This window comes from Nanorana parkeri, unplaced genomic scaffold (assembly GCF_000935625.1).
Source record: "Nanorana parkeri isolate BGI_ZX_2015 unplaced genomic scaffold, ASM93562v1 scaffold252, whole genome shotgun sequence".
NCBI lineage: Eukaryota > Metazoa > Chordata > Amphibia > Anura > Dicroglossidae > Nanorana > Nanorana parkeri.
The window spans coordinates 536,416-542,295 of NW_017306520.1; the positions used below are offsets into that span (position 1 = coordinate 536,416).

The 5,880-nt window shown below is 37.9% G+C and overlaps 1 protein-coding gene across 1 annotated transcript in view; it reads right to left on the minus strand.

Annotated features, from left to right (window-relative positions):
- The window catches only part of ITPR3 (inositol 1,4,5-trisphosphate receptor type 3), a 218,399-nt gene that overhangs the window by 45,734 nt on the left and 166,785 nt on the right, over positions 1–5,880 (minus strand). The window lies entirely within an intron of this gene.

Sequence of the window (5,880 nt, forward strand, 5' to 3'; positions counted from 1 at the left end):
TTCATTTCAAAGCAAATCATGTGTGAAGCAAGATTACAATGTTGCAGAACAGACTGAAACAATACAAACATGTTTACTTTTCAAATTCATGTTGAGTAACCCGCAGTGAAAGAAAACAGAAGCCTCCAGTTTAAACCTCTGACTCTACATGATAAAACTGCATAGAGTTAGGAGCTGTTGACACTGTTTTGTGTCCTCTATAATTATTTAGAGTGGTTGCACCCACCATAAATGCAACCTTACTCTTGGCAAGGCAAGATTCCACCGAAACATTTTATCACATATAATTAGTAAACTGCTGCACGCCTCAACACTCTCTTCTTGGGTATTGAATTATTTCATTTAGGACCTGAAAACATGATGCAGAAAAATATCCACAGTGGTGTAGTGGTTAGCACTTCTGCCTTGCAGCACTTGGGGTCCCCGGTTCCAATCCCGACTGGGGTCACTATCTGCAAGGGGTTTGCATGTTCTCCCTGTGCTTGCGTGGGTTTCCTCCGGGTACTCCGGTTTCCTCCCACACTCCAAAGACATGCTGGTAGGTTAATTGGCTCCTCTCTAAGTTGGCCCTGTATGTATGCATGTGACATAGGGACCTCAGATTGTAAGCTCCTTGAGGGCAGGGACTGATGTGAATGTGCAACTATGTAAAGTGCTGCGTAAATTGTTGGCGCTATATAAATACCTGTAATTAATAAAATAAATAAATATGCCATATTGCAATCTGCACAGCATTCTGGAATAAGATTTTTTTTTAAAAATGTCTGTTGGTAATGTTAAAATTTAAAGTATGTCCTTGCAGAAATGTGACATATACCCTCCCACAGCAGGCTGGATAGTTGTGTTGCTTAGCGTAGCAATTTTAGCATTCCAGCCAGTAGCCCATGTGCCATAGGCAGTAGGTATGTGAAGATGACATACAACCTAATATAAGGGTCCTCACATAGTAGCCTTTGATTTACTTTCCTGATGCAAATGAAGATCACCAGCACTCGATGAATACTTGTAAATTTTTGTTTGTATTTATTTTAAAAGGTGCGTCACGTGCAAAAACAAATGTTTTGGGGCCACGCAGGGTCCCTTGATCAGGGTGACATAGTCAGAGGTCACAATGTCACCTGATGAAGGGACTCTGCATGGCCCCGAAAACTTTGTTTTTTGCACGTGACGCACCTTTTAAAATAAATACAAAGAAGAATTTACAAGTATTCATCGAGTGCTGGTGATCTTCATTTGCATCAAGGCTTGGGATTGCACGGCGCCATCCGTGATCATCACTGTGAGCATCAACATTTACTGTATGGTCCTAAATGCTGTAAGGAGTGCAGGTGACACTGCACATCTGGACACTGCTTTACTTTACTTTCAGCTATTTGCCTGTTTAATCCTGATACAACATCTTTCGTCTGTGCAAGAATGGATGTATCTGGGGATCAGTTACACCATTCGTTGATTATTCTGAAACGCTAAATTGGTGATGTTTTTGTAATGTAAATTTCAACTTAGTACAATCTTTAAAACATTAATATTCCTTGTACAGCTTTCAATGAAAATAAGAATGTATTGTGATTTTTGTTTTTGAAACATACATCTGTGTTTTAAAGTGGTCACAAACGGTACAGACAAACACTTGCAGAGACATAATTGATCTCTGTGGAATAATATGTACTCCAAGCTTATGGCACCTATCACAGGTGGATCTTGAGAAAGGAAGAGAACATGCTATACTCATTCTGTCTTAAATATCCAGAAAGCAATTTGTATATAGAAGGCACATTATGCCACAGAGATCAATGATTTCTATGATTATATTTTTTTCTCTTCAATTCTTCTTTAAAAACATGGGAATGATGCTTATAGAGGGGGTAACACTTATAAATAACAGCTCTGTAGAGAATGTTACAAGGATAATTAAAGCAAATCAAATTTAAGCAAATGACATTAGTGTAATTATAATAATAATAATAATAGCCACAATAATAATAATAATGCCATAAAGCCAGCAGATATAAAATGCAACTTAATGCAGTTATATATTCATTAACCACTTAAGTTTCAGACACTGTTTTCAAATGGTGCTGGAATTGTGGCTATTCATCCCAGCACCATTTTCAGTTATTTCAGTGACTCTGGTGAGCTCCTACTGGCATGTGGGCTGAAACTGCCAGGAAATTGTCTAAAACCATATTGCCCTCTTTAAATAGTCACAATTGCAAATTTCAGAGTTTCTTACTTACCTGGTTCCACTGGATTGAACTTAGAGAATCAGATATACTTATAAAGGTATCAGGGAAAGGTAGACAACATACAATTCTTCATGATTCAAAAGTACTATGGGGAGGGTGAAAGTATGGGACATTTATTAGCTACAATGGCCCATTTACAGCATGGATTCTCCCATATTGGAGCTATCTGTGATGGTTAGGGTACTAATGTAAAGGCCATCCAAGATATTCTAGTTAGGTTCCAATCTTAGTATGAAGACCATTTTAGCTCACATGTCTCCTCTACCACCTAGTGCAGTTATATTTGTCTCCTGACTCCCCGTTGAAAGTTCCTTTTGATATGGCATTACTCCATTAACACCTAATTTAAAAAAATACTATCTATGGCCTTAGCAAAGTGACTTACCAAAATAATTAAAACAATCATACATACTGATCAATCAGACTTCATTCTCTCAAGATCAACAGCTGTTAATGTCAGCAGATTATTTCAGAATATGGAGTCCTCCTTCATTTTGCTTTGTATTTTATCAAATACTTAAAATGAGAAGTATTAATAGAGTAAAATATACTTTTCTCAGTATGTGGGACACTCTACCGAGAGCTTATTGCTCAACTCACTGGAGGGAAAGACAGGGGAAGAGGCAGGTAGAGCTAACTTTGGCTCTAGAGAGGCTGAGCCATCTGTCAATCAGGCAGCTGTTTGGATCCTGACAATATTGTTGGGATCCTTTCCGGCTGCAGCATGGCTCTGCGATGTCAGGAGATATCGGGCAGTAGCCCGCTATATGCTGACTTTGGTTCCAGGTGTACATTAGAGATGAGACCCAAAATAGATGATATTTTACTCTTTCTAGTAACGCAACCTGCTCTTTGGGGCTGATTTAATCAAATCAAATAAACTGCTGTCTATAAAAATGAATTTGCACTTTGCAGGGTATGTTTCCCCTTAGCTTGGCAAATGTGGTGAAATTGCAGTGTCTTTCCTGATGGACCTTATAAACTTGTTTTGATCTTCCTCAGGATTTACTATGAATTACATTTTTGGAGCTTTGACCTATAAAAAAAACAATCTCCCAGAGTCAAATTGACTGTACAACAGTAATCTAAAAAGGCAGGAGGCTAAACAGTCCCACATGTCAAAACATTTGTGGTGTCACAACTGCAGCACTTGGCAAGATGAGGCAATGCAGATTGGAGTGATTCTATTCAGGGGGTCCTACTGTCCCTAAGTATTCACTCATTCTCTACTTGGAGGTAACCTGTCCAAGTATGTTACGTACTCCACTCTCCTGCTCTTAAGCAGAATATCGAGCGAGATGAAAACTGCCATGCATTATAATAAATATACTCCAATCTGGAACAATGTCTTTTATGAGGAACCTAACAAATTACAGCAGTCTGAGCACTGATACACTCACAAGCTTTGTTATCTCCATCAATTATATCAGGACAATGTGATCAAGTCTCTTTTCAGATGTTGTAAAAGAGTATAAGCTTCCCCACTTGTCCCTATAGTTCAGCTTTTTTCCATGTCAAGGAAGCTGATAGCCCAAAAGTGTCTGTCTCCCAGTCCACCTACATTTGAGGAATGGAGGCACTTTACTGAGAGACAAAATGGTTTATCAATATAAGGACTGTCCGGGATAGTTAATCAAACTCTTGGACTCCTGGCTATCTGTTCCAGCATTGGCACCCATGTTCCTGATATCTCAGAGACTGTTACATTGAATTATTAACTGGGAAGGCTTGTCATTAGCCAGCCTCTCTTTATACAGATAGGAAATCCAGGTTTGGTGGAGCTGTTCTTACTGCTACTTGATTACACTGGTATAATAAAAATAGAAACAGTAATGGTAAACAATGATAAAATGTGCATTTCCAACTGTTAGATTGACAGGACTGTTTCATGTTGGATTCTCTGTTTCCCAATGTATGCCTCTGTTATACCTTAAACACATATTTTGCCTCTGTAAGGCCTTATTCCTGCAAGGTACAACATCATTTCTGAGAAAGGTCTCAGTATTCATACTTTAACACATTTTATCACATGCCGTTAATTCCCCTCAGATTTGTATGCGGTTTAGAGACTCTCTCCTTATGTTATTACTTCTTCCATAAATGTATGTGTTGCATGGTAATTATTCTATTTATTACCACCATAGGTTACCAAGCCCTAAAAAATATTTTCCTCTATCCTTCCTTCATACTCTAACCTAAGATATTTAATATTCTCTTTCATTGCTAAGTATTTAAAGATAATCTATGTTTGATTTTAATTCGAGGTTTGCTATATTATATTTGCTTTCATTGTTTCATTCCTTATCTTGATGTCACCTGATGTTCTGAAAAATGATGTTTTAAACCTAAAAAGACCATTGATGTCCACAGAAGCAAAAAATCTTCACTCTCATGTTGAGTCAGTGACAATACACTGTAGCCCCAGGTAACTAGTCCCACATATCTGAAACACTGCCATATGAAACACAATTGAAATGTAAAGTTTTTCTAAAGGCTGAGTGTGTGTACTGAAATATCATATTTAATTCATACCACAGATTAATTCTGTGCCATTATATTCCCTTATCTGAATTATTGATGAGCATTTCCCATTACAAACCACCAAAAACAGTATCCTTATCAAACTGTAAATAATTCAATGTGGGCAGTTTCATTAATTGTGATTTTGACCATGTTATACCTTTTTGTTTGTGGTTGTCTCCATCATACCACTGGTAAAAAATAATTCAGCAAGATTTCTAACAGTAATCGTTAAAGCTGAGTTCCAGCCAAAAAATACAAGATAAAAATGAATAGCCCATTAAAAGATTAAATAGCAAAACCAGCTTTTCCTGCAATATTCCGTTTCAGTCCAAAGATTACACCACAGTACTTTTTTTCTGCTACTAAATGTGCTCTGGCTGATGGTCAACATCATTCAAACCATTCCTCTGAGCTCCCAGTCTTCCTGGACACACCTCACTCTGTAACTGGACAAAAGAAAGAGAAGCAGTGCAGTGATCAGCTCATCTCTGTCACTCTGCTTTCTTTTGCTATCAGCATGCTCCTTGTCAGCACATGAACTGATTGGCTTCTTCATCTCACACTCCAGCCCTCCTGTACAGGCACTGTGAGAGGCTGATACCAGGTCAAATTCAGGTACTTACACTGCTTATATTTAAAAAATAAATTTAAGGACGTTGCATTCATGCCTTTTATAAGCTTTAATGTGATGTACTACTGTAATTTATAAGGAAACTGAATCCAAATAATGCCTAGGGTATAGTTTGGCTGGCACCGTAATCAGATTGCCAAGCAATTTTGATAATGTTTAACAAAGACCCCCCAAAAATAATTAACGGCAGCTTTCTACTAGTACCATTTGTTTAAATGTGAAAAGGCCAGTACTTTGCACTAGGAACTATGATGGGCCAGAACTGTATGAAAGTGTGTACATGAGCCTGTAATTATTGGCAATTGACATATACTGATATATATATACATATATATAGGGCTTGAAAAATTTTAGGGTGTCTCACCAGTCAGCCAAAAATGTCACCAGTCAGCATGACCGGACTCTAGCCTTGCAATTTATGTTAAAATTTTTTGGGGACACATAGAGCTTTCTTTTGGTGGTATATAAACACCACGGGGG